Source organism: Callithrix jacchus, chromosome 1 (genome assembly GCF_049354715.1).
Source record: "Callithrix jacchus isolate 240 chromosome 1, calJac240_pri, whole genome shotgun sequence".
NCBI classification, from domain to species: Eukaryota; Metazoa; Chordata; class Mammalia; order Primates; family Cebidae; genus Callithrix; species Callithrix jacchus.
The window spans coordinates 6,821,365-6,842,198 of NC_133502.1; the positions used below are offsets into that span (position 1 = coordinate 6,821,365).

Genomic DNA, 20,834 nt, shown 5'->3' on the forward strand with positions numbered 1-20,834 from the left:
AATAGAATTAATACGTGTTTTCAAAGCTACAATATGTGTAATAATATGTACATTCCTTGAATATACTGGTATCACATAACTGAAAAACAGCTATTGAATGTAAATGTCTTATGTCTTTCCATGTCTTTTAACTCCCATTGCAGAACACCACTATCTGAATAACTGATCCTCATGGTTTATAATTACAAAATGCCATATGCCTTTCTTTTAATTAAAATGATTTCCATATTATATCCAGTTTGTTTTATTAAGAAAAAAACAAGGAAGAAAGCCTTATTGAACAGACTACAAGATGAACATACAGGCATGACTTAATTCTGCATGATATCACACATTCCTATGAGCTGTTTTTTTACTCTGCAGAGTATCAGCAAAATCTGCCGGAATCAGAGGTGTCTGTGATGGAATGCTACAATTCCCTTTACATGCACGGTGTCCCAAACACAACAAAGGCAGATTTTTAAAACAAGTTGAGACCATTTGTTCATGCCTCTTATACACAAGTTTTCTAACTTACTTCAGTTTGGAGCGCAGTATACTTCTGCCATCTACTGGAGCAATGAGATAGCATAGTTGCAATCACTTTGCAGCAGTGAGAATCAAAACAGCAGCAATTAAACCAGATTAACCAGACACTTGAAAGATAATTTCTCAGGGATCTAATACACGGAGAAGTGGAGAAAACCATCTCTTCCAAGATTTTTAGGACAGATACCTTCCAACATTAGAGACCTTCACAGATGCCTGAGAACATTTACTTTGTGGTAGGATTCTATTTTCAAAGGCTGTTTTGAGATGCAAGATCTGTTTCAACACCATAAGAAGACAAGAGAAAACCAGCTAGATTTCCAAAAGCTGGAGGCCTAGATAATAGAGGGGCAAATGCATATTCAGATGTACTCATTAACATTTTCAGTAAATATCAATTTTGGTTGAAGATTCGTTCTTTTTCCATAAACAGATTTCCATAAAGATCAATCTGATAATTTCTCCTTTCTTCGACAAAAGATTTCCATGGTCTTCTTATATTTAGAGGTCTTCTTATATTTATATATAAAGTATTTTATGCTTTAAAAATTTCACATTATTTTGAATTTACAAGAGTATTTTGACCTAATTTTCTAAGTTCAGGTTCATATGCAACCTTATTACTGTCATCTGAGAGGTAAGGAACGGAAGTATAGAGAATTTGGAGCAGGTGGACTTGAAAACGCCCTTCTCTGAATACCCCCTCCTAATATCCATATGCTGGGGCAATCCCCTCCTTTCGACAGTAAACTAGAGCTGGACACTTGCCTCGGAAAGTCCCTCCTCAGCCAAACTGTAGTCGGGCTCCTCTGAATCCTCTTCCCAAATAGGCCTAGATTTGGGTCCCCTGTATCACCTAATTTTAGCAAGAATTCTGTCAAGTTCTTTTAGCCAGAATCCTTCACTCTCATTATCTGATCACCCCTTATGCTTCCTATTCGTAATTTTCCATCCACCAACCTACCTGTCCACCATGGTCCTTGGCTATAAATCCCCACTTTCCCTTGTTGGATTTTGGAGTTGAGCCCAAGCACGCTCCTTTACTGCAAAACCCCATTGCAGTAGTGTCTGTATCTATGGTGAGAGTACTGAATAGTCAGCCTTGTTGTTTTAACAAACCCTATGACTAATTTTCTCTCTTTAAACATCTCTAACAAATAAAATATAGCAAAGGCAAAGAACAGAATTGTCACTTCCGAGAATTAGGTTATAAAAGAAATCTCTTGTCTTGCTGCTGAGTCTCTCTTTATCCTCCTCTCCTCTCCCCTCCCCTCCTCTTCCCTCCCTTCCTGTCCTATTCTCTCTCCTCTCCTCCTCCTCCTCTTCTCCTTTTCCTCCTCCTCCTCCTCCTCCTCCTCCTCCTCTTCTTCTTCTTCTTCTCTCTCTCTCTCTCCCTCCCTCCCTCCCTCCCTCCCTCCCTCCCTCGCTCCCTCCCTCCCTCCCTCCCTCCTGCTTTCTGGCACTCAGGCTCCCTCTGGTTTTTCTCACTTGCTCACTCTGATGAAGGCACACCTTCATGTTGTGAGCTGTCTTGATTATCATGGAGTTGTCAAGGAACAGAAGGAGGCCTCTGACCAACAGCCAGTGAAAGATGAGGCCCTCTGTCCAACAACCCTCAGGAAACTGAATCCTGCAAAAATCATGGGAGTGAGCTTATTTTAGAAGTAGATCCCTTCTCAGATGACCCTTGAAGTCATAGGGGCCTTGGCATCATCTTGATTGCATTGTGAGGGACCATGAGCCAAAGAAACTAGCTAGGTCACATCCAGACATCTCACACACAGAAACCAGTACCTCATAAATACATGTGTCATTTTAAGCTAGTAAGTTTTAGGGTAATTTGGTATGCAACAATAAATAACTATGGAAAGAATATTAAGTGATTTCCCATAAATACCATCCTGGCTAATCATATAAAGGGAACGAACCCTTTTCACATATCTCAATAAGTCAGTAATAGCTCTTGTGTCAGCAATCAAAAATTATGAAGGAATAAGAGAAGAAACAAGTGATTCAATACAACAAAAGTACTGAGCACCTAATTTTCAAAGACCTAGATTAATAAGGAAGGAAATAATTTAGTATTGAAAGAGAAGTAACACAAATAGGGATGAATTAAGAGAATGGTGATTAGTACAATGGATATAAATAACCATTTCAATGTAAAGAAGGCCTGAAGAAGAATATCTTCCCTGAATAAAGTTCAGGAAACACTTTGTTGGACAGACAGTTTTTGAAGCAAGACCTCCAGGATTTTTAAATGGGGAGAGAATTCTGAATAATTATTAAAACATGAGAAAAGGTACAGAAGTGAGAAAATGAGACATATTTAAGAGTAAAGGATTCGTACATGGAAAGACACTACATAATAAATCTTCAACAGTCACATGGGTGATTAGAGAACCCTGAATGCCAGGACTGAGAAATGTGTATTTAACTCTGCAAGGTGCCACTGAAATTTTGTGAGAAGTAGAAGGCTTTGATGAAATTAGTAACTTAACAAATTATTTTGTACTAAAATGAAGGATAGGTCCCAATACTGTTGGAAAAAAACATGGAACACTCTGAAATTGACCAAAAAAGACTATTGGGTAACTTCAGTAGCTAAACACATGTGCTGAGAGCAAGGGTCAGTCATACTAGGACCCATGGGTCAAATCTGGCTGGAGGCATGTTTTTATACAGCCTTTAAACTAAAAATGGTTTTTATATTTTTAAAACATTGTAAAACCAAACAAAAAAAAAAAAGATGAATAAGTGATGGAGACTGTATGTGGTCCATAGGGCCTAAAATATTATTATCTGATCCTTTACTGAAAAAGTTTGCAAACCTCTAGTCTAGAAAACAACTTTCCCATTTCTAAATCTAAGGTTTTCCACCTTTCTTAGTCCTTTGAGCTGCTTAGCAACTCTGTAAGTTCTTGATAACTGATAATAGTGCAAAAAGTTTCTGTTAAAAGCATGCAAATAATTTCTGTCTGATGGAGAGACATTTTATTTCCTTTCCTTATCTCAAGGTCCCCCACCTTTGTAGAAAAAGAGCCAGCTCTACTCCTATCTGTAAAATCATTTCATGACCTATATGCTTCTGCTTTCTGAATTATCTTTTGAACTAGTTGTATAACATCTAACTGGTTATCTCATTAATTCGTGAACTACATAAAAGCTTTGATATGTATTCACTTTATATTTCTTATGAGAGTCAGGATTTGGCCTTTTTACAAATGTATCTTCTAACAATAGAGAGAAAAAAAGATGATAAATCAGAGCCAAGCAAAGCCATCTCTGAGACCTACGTGTGTTAATGTGGTATCATTAAAAACCATTGAGCTCTGGGTGCCTCTAGTTGATTAAGTTCAGTGTATTCATTAGTTTTCACACTGCTACAAAAACTACCTGAGAAGGGATAATTTATAAACAAAAGAGATTTGATAAACTGATAGTACCGCATCGCTTAGGAAACTTACAATCATGGGAGAAGGAGAAGAGAATGTAAGGCGTGTCTTACATGGTGGCAGGAGAGACAGAGAGCAAGGGAGAAACTGCCAAACACTCTTAAGCCATCAGATCCCAGGAGAACTCACTCACTACTATAAAAACAGCATGGGTGAAACCACCCTCATGGTCCAATTACCTCCCGCCAGGTCCTTCCCTCCTCATGTGGAGATTACAATTCAAGATGAAATTTGAGAGGTGACATAGAGCCAAACCATATCATTCAGCAACTCCTCAAATATATATGGAGGGTTGACATTAGGCAAGTAACCCAGTGCTCTAAATACTGATCCTGAAGATACTGATGGCTGCTATGAATTGAGGACTAAACAAAGTGATTCATAGCCTAGAGTAGCTCACTCCTTCTCCTCACCCGGGGAGTAACTAGATAGGAATGAGGATCCCAATGCATCATAAATGCTAACATACAGCCTGGTGGAGGAAGAAAGAGGCAAAGAATGGGAGGTCAAATCTCCCTGTGCACTTCAGCAAAGCCCCTGATAGCAGTCCTTTTCCAAGTATAACCACAGGACAAATACTAGGGTCCTCACCCTTCTGGAAAAGTCCTGTCTTTTCTCTCCTCCCTCATTCTCTAAGCACCCCTTTAGAACAGGAGATGCCTGCCTCCCTCTAATCTTCTCCTTTCCTTCTTACCTCTTTAAGCACTTATTCTTCTCCTACAAGGAAACTGCTCTTCAAAAATCCTTTCTACTAGTTCTTTCTCAATTGACTTTGACGGTCAATTAGAATCAATGCAACAAACAACTATTTTGCTCTGCAACAGGAAGGGTTTAACCCTTCAGTCCTGACTGAAATGATATCTGGGTGTTTGGGGAGGTTGGTGGTGAGATACTTAAATTTTCAAAGATGGAGGATGATTATTTTCTCTATTACAGAATTTGAATTAACTTATCCTGTTCCTCATGGATAATGGTAATGGGATTAGGAAAAAACAAGATGGATAAAGAAGGAATTAAAAGTTAGAATATTTGTCAATTGACATTTCATGGGAAATAGAGGAAGAAATCTAAGAATTGGTTAAAATATACTCCAGTACATCGAGCCTGGGCCATTGGTAGCCACATTAATAAACATGGGGAATTCCAGTCAGGAAATTAGTTTGAAAGGACAGTGGCTAGAAAGATTATGATATGGCTTTTATCAATGTAAAGACCAATTATAATTGAAGTGGTCATTATAGAAAAATTTCAAAATAGGGATTGGGCGTACGTTCATTCATCTTGAAACTTCTGTAATTACTTGTACAAGTAATTCTCATCTATGCCACAGATAAACCATGTGGCTCTGTCTACTGACTTTGTCTTTTTCATCTAATTCTAAGGGGAAATGCTATACTTTTATCCCTGGATTTGAAAAATAACAAAGCATATGTTTTTGTATTTAAGACATTTAGAATAAAATTATGAAATATTTCCTATTTTTAAGAAAACTATTTCATTTAATGAAATGTGATTTTCTATTAACCTCTGGGGGTTGTAATAGCATCATTGATAGCTATTAAGTGAGCCCATGGATAATTCATCTCCGAAAGATCAGACCATAACTTAAGAGATTTTTGTTGTTGGAAACTAACATATGTGGGTAGATAGAATAAGTCACACTTAGTTTACTTCATCAGACTAAGCTTCTACTGCTTTGTTGCAAGGCAGATGTTGAAGAAAGAGAAGATATCATGATTTCCGACTTATTTTTCCAAAATTGATTATTTTGCTTTTTATCTGTGGCCAGAAAGGAGGGTGGAAACTTAAATGTTCAAATACCTCTAAAAATAAATGAGTTAGTTAAAATTTTTTAAACCTATTTAAAAGCCTGGTTTTATCTAGCTTAATGAACCAAAAAAAAAAAAAAATCTGTTTCAGAGCCAAGCATCCCCTCTTCCCAGCTTTCTTTCATTATGTCGTACAAAATACAACTTGCTTTGTAAAAGAGGTATTAAGTTTTTAAAGAAAATATATTGTATTCTGCCCCTTGGCAAACCTATAGAAATCAGCACTCAGTCAAATGAAGAAAATGAATCCCAGTTTCAGGACTTGCTTTAGGCAAAATATGTCAAGCAGGCAATCTCTCCTTGCTTTTATGGAGACCAGGGTGAGAATCTGACAGAGTAGAAACCAAAAAACACATTACCCTCAAATTGAAATATTGTTTAGGCCCCAGCCATGTCCTATTTCCTCTAAGAAAACTAAGACCCACACACTGTGTGACAGTTAATTCCTTTCAAATAAATTTGTTTTTGTGCAGATCCAGTGGTGAACAAAAGATTAATCTTCAAGCAAAATACCCAGAAAAGCCATAAACATACTGATTTTCTACCTGTTCTAATGAATTAAACATTCCTTTTTGGAGTAGAACAAAGCCTTCACTGCTTTTGAATGGCCTGCAGCTAACACAGTGATGTACACTTGATTTTTTTTGTTAAGTTGATTTATTACAGTTCTTCATCATGACTGAGAACCTACTTCAAATTAAATTATTTCACTACTGTCAAAACTACAACATACCAAACAATATTTAAAATGCAAAAAAATAAGATGAATTCTTAATCAGTCATTATACTTTTTTAATAAAAACTTTGTATGCTGAACAAAGTACTAAGGATCTCCCTGGAGTTCTGCATGTGATTAATCACACATATTTTCTGAGAAAATAAATCTGTGCAGTTTTTAAAATTATAGCACTTAAGAGTTTTTTTTTATTTTGTGCCATGGCAATTAAAATTTAAATTGTCAGTAGAATACACAAATCTTTTGAGTACTAAATCTATTTCACATGTAGATATGCAGGTCAAAGCCTTTTAAATTTCTAAGCTGGCTAATCTTCACTAACCATGCTGAGATTTCTATCCTATGCATAATAATGTTTCATACTACTGAAACAAATGCTATAGTGCATCAGAGGCATGCCTTACATCCAAAATCAAACATATTAATCAGGAGGTTTTCATTATCTAAGTCTTATATTATCTAAAATAAATTGATGAATATACTTTAATATTATCAAAGATCAATAAATGAACACATTTTAATGAACATATTTTGTCTCCCTTTTTAATTTGAAGTGTGCTGGTTGCTCAGGCAAATAAAAATGTTGGCTAATTATGAATTAATTATCTGTTTAGAATAAGAGATGAACAAATACAAATATTTTGAGATTACAGAAAATGTAGATATTTTGTTTTGGACTAACCTTTGAGGGAAGAATAGAAAAAGCATAAAGTTTGGTTTGAGAGCACTTCCTTCCAATTTGAGCTTTTTCTTTATTGGTAATTGACCTTTCTAAGCTTCAATTTTCTCACCTGTAAAATGGGGCAATAGTATAGACATTGCAGACTTGACAGGATTGAAACAGCTGGTCAAATAAGGAATAATCATATGTAGTAAATTGTTCAATGGACAGCAATTCCGTCTTTGCTGATATCTACCAAGTGGAAGTTTGACATGAGATGACCTGGGTCTAAATACTTATATGTGAAAGAATTATTTCTTCTTGTTGCTAATCAATATTCTTGAGAATAAAATAGTTGTCTATGGCCATACCAGCCTGAACGTGCCCAATCTCATCTGATCTCGGGTTAGTGCTTGGATGGGAGAATAAAATAGTTTTCAACAGGTCAGGGATCATTTCAACTTTATTTACTTCCTTATTTTTTCTAGAGCAGACTATGTAATTGCAAAATGCTGCTGCATTCAAATTGTCACCTTGCATTGCCTGACATTGACCAGCATGGCCCACGACATGTGCACTCACCAGAAAAATAATTCTAAGCAAATTTCTTTGGCTGTGAATTAACATCACTATGTAATGGCTAAAGCCGGTATTATAGGATCACCTCTCTCACAATTCACTATAATTATTGGAACAAAAAAAATCGCTATAATTTGGTATGTCAGAATTAAAATAAATAATCATATATCCCCAACTTCTCTAGCACAGTTTATGCTTTGTTAAGCTAAAAATAGAGAAGCCTGGTGCCTTAGCAGAAAGGTGATGGAGACAACAGGCAAAGTATGAGTTTCCAGCCCATCCTCTCAAGCTGCTAGATTATTGATACATCATTTAGAACTTTTGATTTGCAGTTTCTTTATCTACACAACAACAACAAAGCTACCTATCCTGTCTACCTCACAAGGTTATGAAGAAGACAAAATAGAAAAGCACTTTTAGATTTCCATATGGCTAAATACAAGTGTAAAGCAATACTTGATTTCAGTTAACTCAGCATGAAACTTTGCTGTCGAGAATATATGCATTGTTTTCCATTCCAGAAAAATAGAACAATACAATATTTGACCTACATTGCCAAAATATCAGCAAGAACTACATTACATTTTGCCAAAAAATAAATTAGAATTGGAAGGAAATAAATATCTCCTTGTGTGCATTGCCCAGCAGATTTATATGCTTTAAACATGTTTACCTCATAATGAAAGTAACTAAAGCAAAATGCTAAAAAAAAAAAAAAAAAAAGGAAAGGTTTGCTGCAAAAGAAAAGGTGCAAAATGAATCATGAGACCAATTTTGCCATTTTTACAAGAACTGACCTTGGTCATTATTAGTACATCGGATTAGGAAGATTTGATTCTTGAAAAATGCTCACCACTGTTTTTCTAGCTGGCAATATCTAAAATTTAATCACAAGGCTTTAAGTAAAATAATCCCGACTACCTTGCTAGTAGCAAAATAAAGACTGATGCTGATGAAAAAAACACCTAATTTCACAATTTGAGAAGTGTTGTACTTAGGAGTGAATCCATATAATTTGTTCATCCCATAAATGTAAAAATCCTAAAAAATATTTCCCAAATTTAAGGATAATACTAATAGTTGTTTGGGAATATATTTGACACATGGTAAAGGAGTGTTAAAAAGACATTCGTTTCTACCCAAATTTACATCTAGAAAGTTATTTTCTAGTTACTCATATAGGATAAATGTAATAAAAATATTATTTCATGATTAAGATCATATGTCCAAGAGAATCTAATAAAATACAAAGTAAGTCAGATTACAGAATAGTCTTTAAATGTCTAGACGAAATCCCAGATCTCAGAGTAGATGTAGGAAATTGTGCAATGGAAGAAGCTAACATCTCCTGTCCACTATGTATGTACCTGGCTCAGTGCTTTGGATTTTGGAGACATTTCATTGGACACTCACACACTTACAATTCTATAGAGAATTTGTAATAATTCCCTTTTAAAGATGAAGGAATTGAAGTTTCAGAAGTTTACCAAATGTTACATAGATGGTAAGTTATGGTGTCAGAATTTACATATCAAAAAGCCCATCTGTGTTCTTCAATTTACAGCATTTTCATGACTAGGTTTCCATTTCAACCATTCATTGCTAAATAGGCTTAATTGCATGACATATTGTACCACAAACCCAAAGCTTTTTTTTCCAGGGTTTATCAGAGGCCAATTATACTATTAAAAAATAAGACAATTCTGAATGCAAAATATTTCTACAAATAAATAAAAATTAAATTAGCAAACTAACAATTATTCTAGCAATTTTTAAAATCACATGACTTAAAAGGGTTGACATATTCAACAAAAGTACATGATTAGCTTTTTTATTATTTTCAATGCTGATGATCCTTTTGATTTTACAATACTCTGCAAATAATGTATACCTCCAACTGCCATAATTGCATGGGAACCCCTCCAAGTAAGGCCAAGCTAATTAATCAGGAGTCTTCACTCTGGGACCGTAGCTAGAAAAGATCTTCTAACATCCCTTTATCTAAAATGTTTATTTGAGTTAAGGAAGAAAAGAAAGTGCCTAATTCCTAAGACCCAAAGACAATCTCATCCTTTCATTCTCATTACTGACCCCCTTTTAAGACTTCATGTGCTTAGAGTACGGACTTCTGTTTCTCTCTATCTAAGAGGCTTATGACTTGAAACCAATGTTGACTGTTAGAACTAAATTAATGGTATCAAATCAAACACTTAGGTTTGGGCACTGATTCATGACTGTTTTCTGAGACCCTTATTTATTGGAAATCGACAGACCCCAGACAAGATTCAAGCTAACTACTGGTCCCAGACCTTATACTTCTAAGTGGGAGCTGCATACAATTTAAAATATATAACATATAGAAACAAGTCTGGGATAAAGTCTTAGGAAATGATGAAGAAACTGTTAGAGGAAGCTTGAAAAATAGTAAAGAAACTGTTCCCGAAAGCTGAAAAAAATGAAGACTTATATTATATACTGGTAAAAGAATTAGTAAAACTGCCTTATGTGGTAACATAGAAGCCAGACGCACCAATAAACTATTGAACTTGGCAAAGAAATCACCAGGCAAGATATTAAAAATACGGTTGTGTTTATCTATGTATTATAAAGCAGTAAAAGAAAGAGATAAATTCAAGGATCAGGGTGTAAGGAGTGGGAATGCCCAATTTGGAACTAGAGTTTATAGAGTTAACAGAGGGGCAAAATTTGAACTGCAAACCCAAACCAAGAAAAGGATTCTTAAGGAAGTGACTTCAGGAATTAGACAAAAGCAAGAATGCAGCTGTAGGTCTTCCAGCAAGATTAAGGCAGTAATTGAGGGAAAGAAAAATGAGAGAGATTTCCTTTTTTTTTTTTTTTTTTTTTTTTTTTGAGACGGAGTTTCGCTCTTGTTACCCAGGCAGGAGTGCAATGGTGCGATCTCGGCTCACCGCAACCTCCGCCTCCGCCTCCTGGGTTCAGGCAATTCTCCTGCCTCAGCCTCCTGAGTAGCTGGGATTACAGGCGTGTGCCACCATGCCCAGCTAATTTCTTGTATTTTTAGTAGAGATGGGGTTTCACCATGTTGACCAGGATGGTCTCGATCTGTTGACCTCGTGATCCACCCACCTCGGCCTCCTAAAGTGCTGGGATTACAGGCTTGAGCCACCGCGCCCAGCCTGAGAGATTTCTAAGAATCTTGAGAGTATTGTTCCATAGCAGCCTGATCCTCCTAAAGCAGTGTGATTAAGTATGGAAATACACACCTACAAGAGAATGATGCATTTTAGCAAAAAGCATGGAATAAATTCAAATGCACAGACTACCCATAAAGGTTTTAGTTGTATTGCAAAAAGGACTGACAACCTGGACTAAAAGAGACCTAAGTGATTTGAAATGCAAAACCACTCAGGGTCCCAGCTTTGTAAAAAGAGGAACCAGGCTAAAAAAGCTACTCCTCACCAAAAAGAATATTTTTTTTTCAAAGGGTAGAAAGAGGAGAATGGAAGAGACAAGAAACCTCAGACGGCAGAGCCAAAGTCGTAAAGAAAAACAGAATGGAAATCCACTCTCAACGAGCAAAACTGAGTCCTCATCAAGGAACATTTTCTGACTCCAGAGGAATTTTGGAACACTATTATTTACAACAGACCATGAGCTCCATGGAGGAAGAGACAAGGGTTTTTTTTTTTATTTTTTTTTTTTATTAAAAAGCAATCTGTAGACTGGGGAGATACAGCCTCTGATGTAAAACAAAAGCACACCCTAAGGAGGAGACAGGGAGTAGGAGGCAGGGGAGGGCAAGAGAAGAATAAGTCTTGATTGTATGACCTGTAAGCCCAAAGTCACCAGTCTCTTAGTCGTCTGGTTCTAGGTGTTCTGTTGGTGGTCACCTGGGGAATTTTCAACTGTGGTCTATCTTAGAATCGACAGGCACTAGTAACTACTTTGGCTTGATTGTAGGAGAGGAGGTTCTGAGCCACTTTTACAGTATCTTTCTGAGAACAGAAGACATGACTGCTCTCTCACCCTGTCGTGGCTGCCTCATTCTGTTTTAACTTTGAGACCTTAATTAGCCGCAGGACTCCATTTTGTCTGCCCAGAGACATACGTGGACATCTCCCCAGCTTTTGGTCAAAATCTGCTGTAGGCAGTGTTCAGAACCAGCTTAAACTTTCATCTCACATCGTCAGAGTGGTGTGGCTGCCTGTTCTGGATCCATCTGATTCCTTGGTGGGACTCATGTAGCTGAGGGACTCATGACCAATTTGAACAACTTGGGCCAAGCAGGGTGAAATAGTAGGCAAGCTGGCTGGGAGCAGTGCCTCACACCTACATTCCCAGCACTTTGAGAGGACAAGGTGGGTGAATCATTTGAGGTCAGGAATTCAAGACCAGCCTGGCCAACGTGGCAACACCTAGTCTCTACAAAAAATACTAAAAAAGAAAAAGCCAAGTGCGGTGGCACAGGCCTGTAATCCCAGCTCCTTGGTAGACTAAGGCATGAGAATTGCTTGAACCCATGAGACAGAGGTTGCAGTGAACCCAGAGTGCACCGTTGCAATCCAGCCAGGGACTTGGTCTCAAATTAGAGAGAGAGAGAGAGAGAGAGAGAGAGAGGGAGGGGGAGAGAGAGAGAGAGAGAGAGGGAGGGGGAGAGAGAGAGAGAGAGAGAGTGAGTAGGCAGGCATTTTTAGATCTTTATCAGATCTTTAGAGACATTAGTGTCTCTTATTGATGTTTGGTGGTATCAGTTAAGTCTCCAGAGAAGACCTGAAAGTCTCTCGTCATTAAAATCTTGATTGGAGAAGTGATAAAATATTTGTTACAACAGATAGGAACAATTTTAAAGAGGAGTTAGGCATCTAGAAATGACTCAGATATTTTATTATTAACTGTTACTTAATTTAACATAAGAGTTTAAATTACTAACAAGAATTTCAAAACTAGTACACAGATATTCTTTTAGGTGTTTTTTTTTTCCCATTTTCCTGGGTTTTAAGTATCCATGGAGCATCCAAGATTGGCTATGAGTCCTGAATTTACATACCAGGCACAGAGCTCGGGACCAAGGACAGAGCTGTGAAATTGATATCTGGAGGATCTAACCTGTCCATAGGTGGCCGGGAGTGAAAGTTCGGCCAGGAAGGATGGGGCCGTATTAGGATTGGCTTAGTCTTGTAGCTTGTGGTTCAGGCACTAAAAACATGTCCCTAGGCCTCTCCATGGCACCTTATCCAGACCCCAAATTCTAGAGGCTCAAAATCAAATACAAGCTCATAGCAAGATGTGTGTAAGGTTTGGAGGAAGCCCAGCAGCCAGCCCTTACAGCTTTAACTCACAGACAAATCAAGCAATTATCAAAACTACTACAGAAGTAAGAGTTATAATTCTAAGACATCGAGAAGAAACCACCTAAAGCTTTCCGAGCAGTAGGCCAAGATCAAATGTCTAAATTATATTTAGTACCGACAATTCTGAAGACATTTTAGTTTATGTTGGCCACAACTTTAAACTAGTTTTATTTACCAAAGATTACTAAAGTCACATGAGCTAAAAGGCATTAAGCTAGTTTTTAAATTTTTTGACAAAATATTTTATTTATATGCTTATTTTAAGCCAATTAATTGGAGGTTTTAAACTGTATTTGGGTACTGAAATATTACATATTGATAACACACAAAAACATATAGACATAGGGACACACACATAGAAATAAATCTTACAGCCTTTTTTTTTTTTTTTTTCCCGAGCTAGCTGAGATTTTATTTTGGACCAAAAAAAAAAAGCAATTGAATTATTTTGCAGCTGGAGGCATGGGCAAGGGGGGTCCCCAGGCAGTAAACTCCCCGCCAGTGGGCTGAGGGCTAGGGCTGAGCATCAGGTGGGTCTCCTGTTCCCTGAGCTCCCCTGCACAGCAACCTCCCTCCTGGGCTCTGGGGCAGCCTCAGGAGGGGCAGGCTGGGAGGGGCTGTTGCAGCTGTTCACTTGGGCAGGACGTCAGAGGACTCGGACACCAGCTTTTCCCATTGCGGGTCTCAATCTTCTTCACAACCACAGCCTTGGTGGAGCTGGTACGGCTGATGGAGCTGGAGCCCATGACAGAGCCAAAGCTGGAGCCCAGGCCGTAGCTGAGGCCGGGGCTTGTGAGGCCCCCATAGGCAGAGCTCAGACCACCTGCATAGCCGCCGGTGGTCTTCGTGTGGATACTCATGTTCTGCATCCCGGACTCCAGCCGGCTCTCCTCGCCCTCCAGTAGCTTGCGGTAGGTGGCGATCTCGATGTCCAGGGCCAGTTTGACATTCATCAGCTCCTGGTACTCACGCAGCTGCTTTGCCATATCCTGCTTGGCCCGCTGCAGGGCGGCCTTCAGCTCCTGCTGCTTGGTATGAGCGTCCTTGAGTGCCTGATCCCCGCGCTGCTAAGCATCTACAATTGCAGCATCCAGGGAAGCCCTCTGTAATGAACATTCATGTATGTATTTAAAAATTTCAGATTGCCCTCGATCTCAGCCTGGAGCCGGCTGATGTTCCGGTTCATCTCGGAGATCTCAGTCTTCGTACGCCGCAGGTCATCCCCGTGCTTCCCAGCCAGCATCTGCAGCTCCTCATACTTGATCTGGTATATGCTCTCCGCCTCAGCCCGGCTGCGGTTGGCGATCTCCTCGTACTGCGCCTTGACCTCGGCAATGATGCCGTCCATGTCCAGAGAGCGGCTGTTGTCCATGGACAGCACCACAGACGTGTCGGAGATCTGGGACTGCAGCTCCCGGGTCTCCTCTTCATACAGCTGCCTGAGGAAGTTGATCTCGTCAGTCAGTCCTTCCAGGCGAGACTCCAGCTCTACCTTGTTCATGTAAGCTTCATCCACATCCTTCTTGATGAGGACAAATTCATTCTCCATCTCTGTACGCTTATTGATCTCTTCCTCATACTTGTTCTTGAAGTCCTCCACCAGCCCCTGCATGTTGCCAAGCTCTGCCTCCAGCTTCAGCTTCTCCTGGCCCAGAGTCTCCAGCTGCCGCCTCAGGTTGTTGATGTAGTTCTCAAACATGTTGTCCATGTTGCTCCGAGCCGTTTTCTGCTGCTGCAGGAGGCTCCCGTTTTCTGCTGCTGCAGGAGGCTCCACTTGGTCTCCAGCATCTTGTTCTGCTGCTCCAGGAACCGCACCTTGTCGATGAAGGAAGCAAACTTGTTGTTGAGGGTCTTGATCTGCTCCTTCTCCTGGGTACGCACGGCCTGGATATTGGGGATGAACATCCACCTTAATGGGGTTCAGCAGGATCTGGTTGATGGTGACGGCGGTGATGCCTCCCATGCCTATGCCGCTGGCCCCAAAATAGCCTACACCCAGGCCACCCCGGAAGCCACTACTGCTCACTCAGGAGAAGCTCAAGCGGGCACTGGGCCCACTCGTTAAGGAGTGGCTGCTGAAGGCCCCGGGGCCAGAGGTGGACACCTTGTAGGACTTCTGGGTCACCCTGGTGAACATGGTGGAGGCAGAAGTGCAGGCAGGCAGGCTGAACTAGGGAGAGATTCCAGAAGGAGCGGAGAAGCTGCTTCTTCAATCTTATAGCTTTATAAGAGTTTCTCATCATGTCTCAAATTTTTTTTCTACTAAACTATTAAGCCCTAGACAATTGTTAGCTAGGCAATCTGAAATTTTTAAATACATACATGAATGTTCATTACAGCACTATTCACAATAGCAAAGACATACAATGCTCATCAATGATGGATTGGATAAAGAAAATATATGTATACACTATAGAACACTATGCAGCCATAAAAAACAATGAGATCATATCTTTTGCAGAAACATGGATGGAGCTGGAGGCTATTATCTTAAGCAAACTAATACAGGAACAGAAAAACCAAGTACTACATGTTCTCACATAAAAGTGGGAGCTAAATGATAAGAACTTGTGGAACACAAAGAAGGAAACAACAGACACTGGAGTCTACTTGAGTTTGGAGGGTGGGAGGAGAGAGGACCAGAAAAGATAAGGTACTTGCCTTAATACCTGGGTAATGAAATAATCTGTACAACAAACCCCATGACACAAGTTTACCTATGTAACAAACCTTCACATGTATTCCCAAACCTAAGATAACAGGGTTTTTTTTTTTTGTTTTTAAATGAGATAAAGTTAAAAATCTAAACAAAAATAAGAATCCTGGCATTCAACTCAGTTATATTTTAAATTTTCTATAACTCATTACAAGGTTGTGAAGATCATATAATATCAAGTGCTCATGTGATACTGACTAGTGTGTACCTGCTGCTCCAAATGCCTTATGTTTTCATACTTGTTTCGTCTTGACTGCAACTCTGTGGGGCAGTTTCTCCTACTGCTTTCATCTGATTGACAAGGAACTGTATACAACACAGGGCTAATATCTTGTCTCAGAAAAAAATTGAGATTGGATTCTGGTCAGTCTGCCTCTCATTGAATAAAATAATAGATTGAAAATTAAATTTGTACCACTGACACCAAAAAAAAAGACATGACTTTTAGGTTAAAATTTATATTTCAGAGACACAGAACTTAGATATAAATACCATTATTTGCTGAGACACGAGAAGGGCTTAATAATAAGCTCAGTCAAAACAAGATTGCCAGGAAAAGTATTTTAGACTAAGGTAAAGTTTTTATGTAGATTTTAAGCCAATGTCTTTTTTATCATAAAAGCTTGTAGAGGCTTATGTGTAAGGAGGAGATGTCCTTATAAATTGAGTTTTTAAATGTAAATTCTTTCACACTGACTTTTAAGATTGTCAGCTAAATTCCAGGAAGTATCTCTGAGAGTAATTTAGTTATACAGGTGGTCTTTTTAACTTAGCTTTGTTTTTTTTATTATTATTATTAGATACTGGCTTCAGGGTAGAGTTCTTTAATAGGGCAAAGAAAGTATTTTCAATTTTCAAGTCCTAATATTTATGGAAGACAGTGTATCTAGATCTTCAAAAACCCAGGATCTCATTTTAAGACTGAATTCCTGTCCCTGCAAAGAGAATGGATTGTACCCATTTTTACAGTGTACCTCACTGGAAAGACATTCCCCAGAGGTTGCTGGTGACCCAACAATGGTCAGCCCACTCTACGATCACCTCATCCCCCATGGGAGTCTTATTTTTCAGTGGTGACCACCCTCATAGCTTCTACATGTTCAAACCTGTCTTTTTATCTAAACATGCAAAGAAATTGTAGTAACAGCCACATATTGTAACCACTGTCAACTACCTCTAAATCCGTAGCGCTTGCCAGTGACCCACCAGTGGTTGTTTTCACAGTAGAAAGTAATCTTTGGTACCCCTCAAAGCTAAAGAGATGAGGCAACATAATGTCAAAGAAAGCAGAGCTTTAGACTCGAAAGGCATCTCTCTCCTACTCCTTAGACTCCACAAGACAGGAGGCCCCAGAAAGGGGATGAGTGGTGCCTTTTTTATGCTTCTTAAATAGTCTGAGCTACTAGAAGTCTCCTGCAGATGTCTTTAGGCGGTCCCAAAGTAAATAGGAAAGAGGATCTCAATTATCAGTTTCTAATTAAGCTGACATCTAACCATAAGAAAGAAATCTTTTAAATTTTTTTATTATTGGATTTTAGCTGGAACAAACAGCTGATATTCCTGATTTTTGAATTTTTTTTTAAGCAGAGGTACCTTTCCAAGTGACTTACTAAAACCAAGAAGGCTTAACCAGGATTATGACTTAACCCAGGGCACATAAAGTATCCCTAAATAGGTCAAAATCAGTCTTCACAAGATCCAGAATCACCCCAAAGATAGTTCAAAGAAAGTAAAGTTTCCCTTGCCACAAATGGACTACAACTCACACTTCTGTCTGGCCTTATATTTTAGGATCTCAGCTCTTCAGCTGAACACCGATGCTCAGTTCTTCAACTGAGCACCTATAAGCTCTGTATACCCTGCAGAAAAAATAAAATGCAAGAAACTAAAAGCTGTCTATAGAGGGGGAAATGGTAAGTAATAAATAGGAGCCCCCAAAGGTTAACAGTCATATAAATAATTTAAAACAATAGGATCAGTTCCCTGACCTGGAATCAAACCTGGACCACAGTCATGTCAGAATCTGAGTCACTAGAAGACAAGGTCGTTTTTTTTAAATAAATCTTGTAGGGGATCCAAAGCAGGCAGTTTGAGAAAGAGGTGTTTCCTTGAGAGGGCATAAAAGAGGCAATTCCAAGGATACACACACACACACACACACACACGCGCACGTATGGTGGTCTTTTTAACTTAGCTTTAACACATGTATGTTAAAGGTTCTCATGTAGGTCACATGTAGTTTAACTTCAACGTGTGTGTGTATGTGTGTGTGTGTGTGTGTGTGTGTGTGTACCCTTGGAACTGCTTCTTTTATGAGGCAATAGGTTGAGATGGCGAAAGACTTTTCACCACAGACAACAGTTAAGGATCATGTTTGTGAATATGCTGTCTGGTGACACACACATTTGTAGGAGGCCACCAGTTAAAGACCTGTTCATCTGTGATGCCAAGAAGGCCCTCCTGAGATTGAGCTTTCTCACAACTTACCAGGTAGCAAGGGTTGAGATGACAAAAATTCCCTAAGAATGGGGTGTCTTTAGACAAACTTCCTTGAGATTAAAAAATGTGTCAATTAGAACTGCATATTGCCAGCCTGAGCAATGAACTTACAGAAATTTTAGGTCCACATTCTACCTTCTGGTACCCTTCTTCATGACAAAACAACACAGAAAGATAAAGACAAAGGAAAAGACTGTTTGGGGAAGGAAAAGGAATCAAACAATATGAATATTTATTCAAAAAAGTACTAAACGCATACCGGAGTTGCTACACCCAAGACCAGTCACAAAAAATTCTTTCTCATGAATCAAGATTTTGCAGGCAGGGCCCAGTGGCTCATGTCTGTAACCCCAGCACTTTGGGTGGCCAAGGAGGGCAAATCACCTGAGAGGGAAGAAGTTCGAGACCAGACTAGCAAACATGGTGAAACCCCGTCTCTATTAAAATACAAAAAAATTAGCTGGGTGTGGTGGCACATGCCAGTAATCCCAGCTACTCAGGAGGCTGAAGCAGGAGAACTGTTTAAACCCAGGAGGCAGAGGTTGCAATGAGCCGAGATCAGGCCACTGCACTCCAAGCTGGGTAACACAGACTCTGTCTCAAAAAAAAAAAAAAATTTTTTTTGCCGCGGAGACAAAAGGTGATTTTTTAATCAAAATCTTCGCCTTTCTGTTGGCTTCTCAGGTCCTGGCATCTAGAAAAGCAGAGTGTCTTTGGTGTCTTTCTCACTGTGTCAGAGCTGCCGGAGCCAAAGGAAGGTTTGTTTCACTTTGCCCTCTGAAGTTTTGTTGACAAATCAAGTCATAACGGAGGTTAATGGGAGAAATGGTATAGGAAAAGAATGTCTTAATGTGCTCCTTGAGGGAGAAACACAGAGTGATTACCCACTTCTTGAGATACGAAAAGTCTCATGGAAAAAAATCTTACCCCTTCATCAAGGAGTGAGAACAACTAGCTGAATGGAACAGGAACGTCAACCATGTGGGAGGCTCCAGACTCTGGAGAGACTCACCCTGGCATAGGCATGAGGGGCTGGAAGACCTCAAGGGCTGATGTTGGTACCAAGGGGCTGGGTCCCTGCAATATTCCACAGCAAGAAGGTTGTGGTGAGAAGGGAAGAGTGGAGGCAGAATGCAAGTAGGGGGCAGAGAGATACAGGGATTACAGAGATCCCTGTTTTAGGATCTGAGAACCTTTCTTTGTTTCTTTCTTTTTTCTTTTTTGAGACAGTCTCCTTCTGTCGCCCATGCTAGAGGGCAGTGGTGTGATCTCAGCTCACTGCAACCTCCACTTCCCAGGTTCAAGCAGTTCTCCTGCCTCAGCCTCCCAAGTAGCTGGGATTAGGGGCACACATCACCACGCTTGGCTATTTTTTGCATTTTTACTAGAGATGGGTTTTGCCATGTTGGCCAGGCTGGTCTCAAACTCCTGACCTCAGGTGATCCACCTGCTTCAGCCTCCCAAAATGCTGGAATTACAGGTGTGAGCTACTACACCCGACCTTGAGAGCCTTCCAAGTTTTTGGAGACATTGGTTAAGTCTTCAGATTAGTCTCCATTAAAAATGTAAAGATTCTCATTTGCATTTGGAGTTTTCAAAAGTTTTGATTAGGCCGGGCGCGGTGGCTCACGCCTGTAATCCCAGCACTTTGGGAGGCCAAGGCGGGTGGATCACGAGGTCAACAGATCGAGACCAGCCTGGTCAACATGGTGAAACCCCGTCTCTACTAAAGATACAAAAAATTAGCTGGGCATGGTGGCGCGTGCCTGTAATCCCAGCTACTCGGGAGGCTGAGGCAGGAGAATTGCCTGAACCCGGGAGGCGGAGGTTGCGGTGAGCCGAGATTGCACCATTGCACTCCAGTCTGGGTAACAATAGCGAAACTCCATCTCAAAAAAAAAAAAAAAAAAGTTTTGATTAAAGGAAAGTCTATTGCTCTCTTTGAGAGGTTTGGACCCCTCTTTGTTTCATTATGCACATAGTTTAATTTAGATGTCTCTTGGGTCAATTTTTATCAGGCCTCAATCTTTAAATTTTACATTTGAAAAACCACCAAAGTACCTGATGGTGTTTGGTCAGAGACTGAGCCTCTGCACTACCTGGCGAAAGCTGTCAGAAACTGTTCTCATAGAACCTAGATTACCCACAGCACTCGCGTTATTAAGGCATCCTTCAAGTGCAAGTACTTGTAATACTGAAACATGAACATACCTTGCCAAGAGTGAGTGTACGCTCAATGTGCAAGCATACCCCACAAATGAGTACGCTGTGGATCCTGATGGGCAGAATCCCTGAAGAAAAGGAAGTCTCCGAGTCCTCACTCTAAAAATGGGAGATCTGGGATCTAAGAGGGCTTACCTGATTTCTACCCAATGCAGCTGTGAAGGCGGCTGAGCTGAAAGAAATCTCACAGGTGCCGATGCATTGGTCCAGGTAGCACAGAAAAGGAGCTTGGGGTCCCCTTCAGATCGCATCCTCATCATCAAAAAATGTTCACG

The 20,834-nt window shown here is 39.7% G+C and overlaps 2 pseudogenes; both read right to left on the bottom strand.

Moving 5' to 3' along the window:
• Nucleotides 1–13,498: 13,498 nt before the first annotated feature.
• Nucleotides 13,499–14,150, bottom strand: LOC144578925 (keratin, type II cytoskeletal 8 pseudogene; annotated as a pseudogene).
• Nucleotides 14,151–14,181: 31 nt separating this feature from the next.
• On the bottom strand, nucleotides 14,182–15,110 carry LOC118152126 (keratin, type II cytoskeletal 8 pseudogene; annotated as a pseudogene).
• Between the last annotated feature and the right edge of the window lie 5,724 nt (nucleotides 15,111–20,834).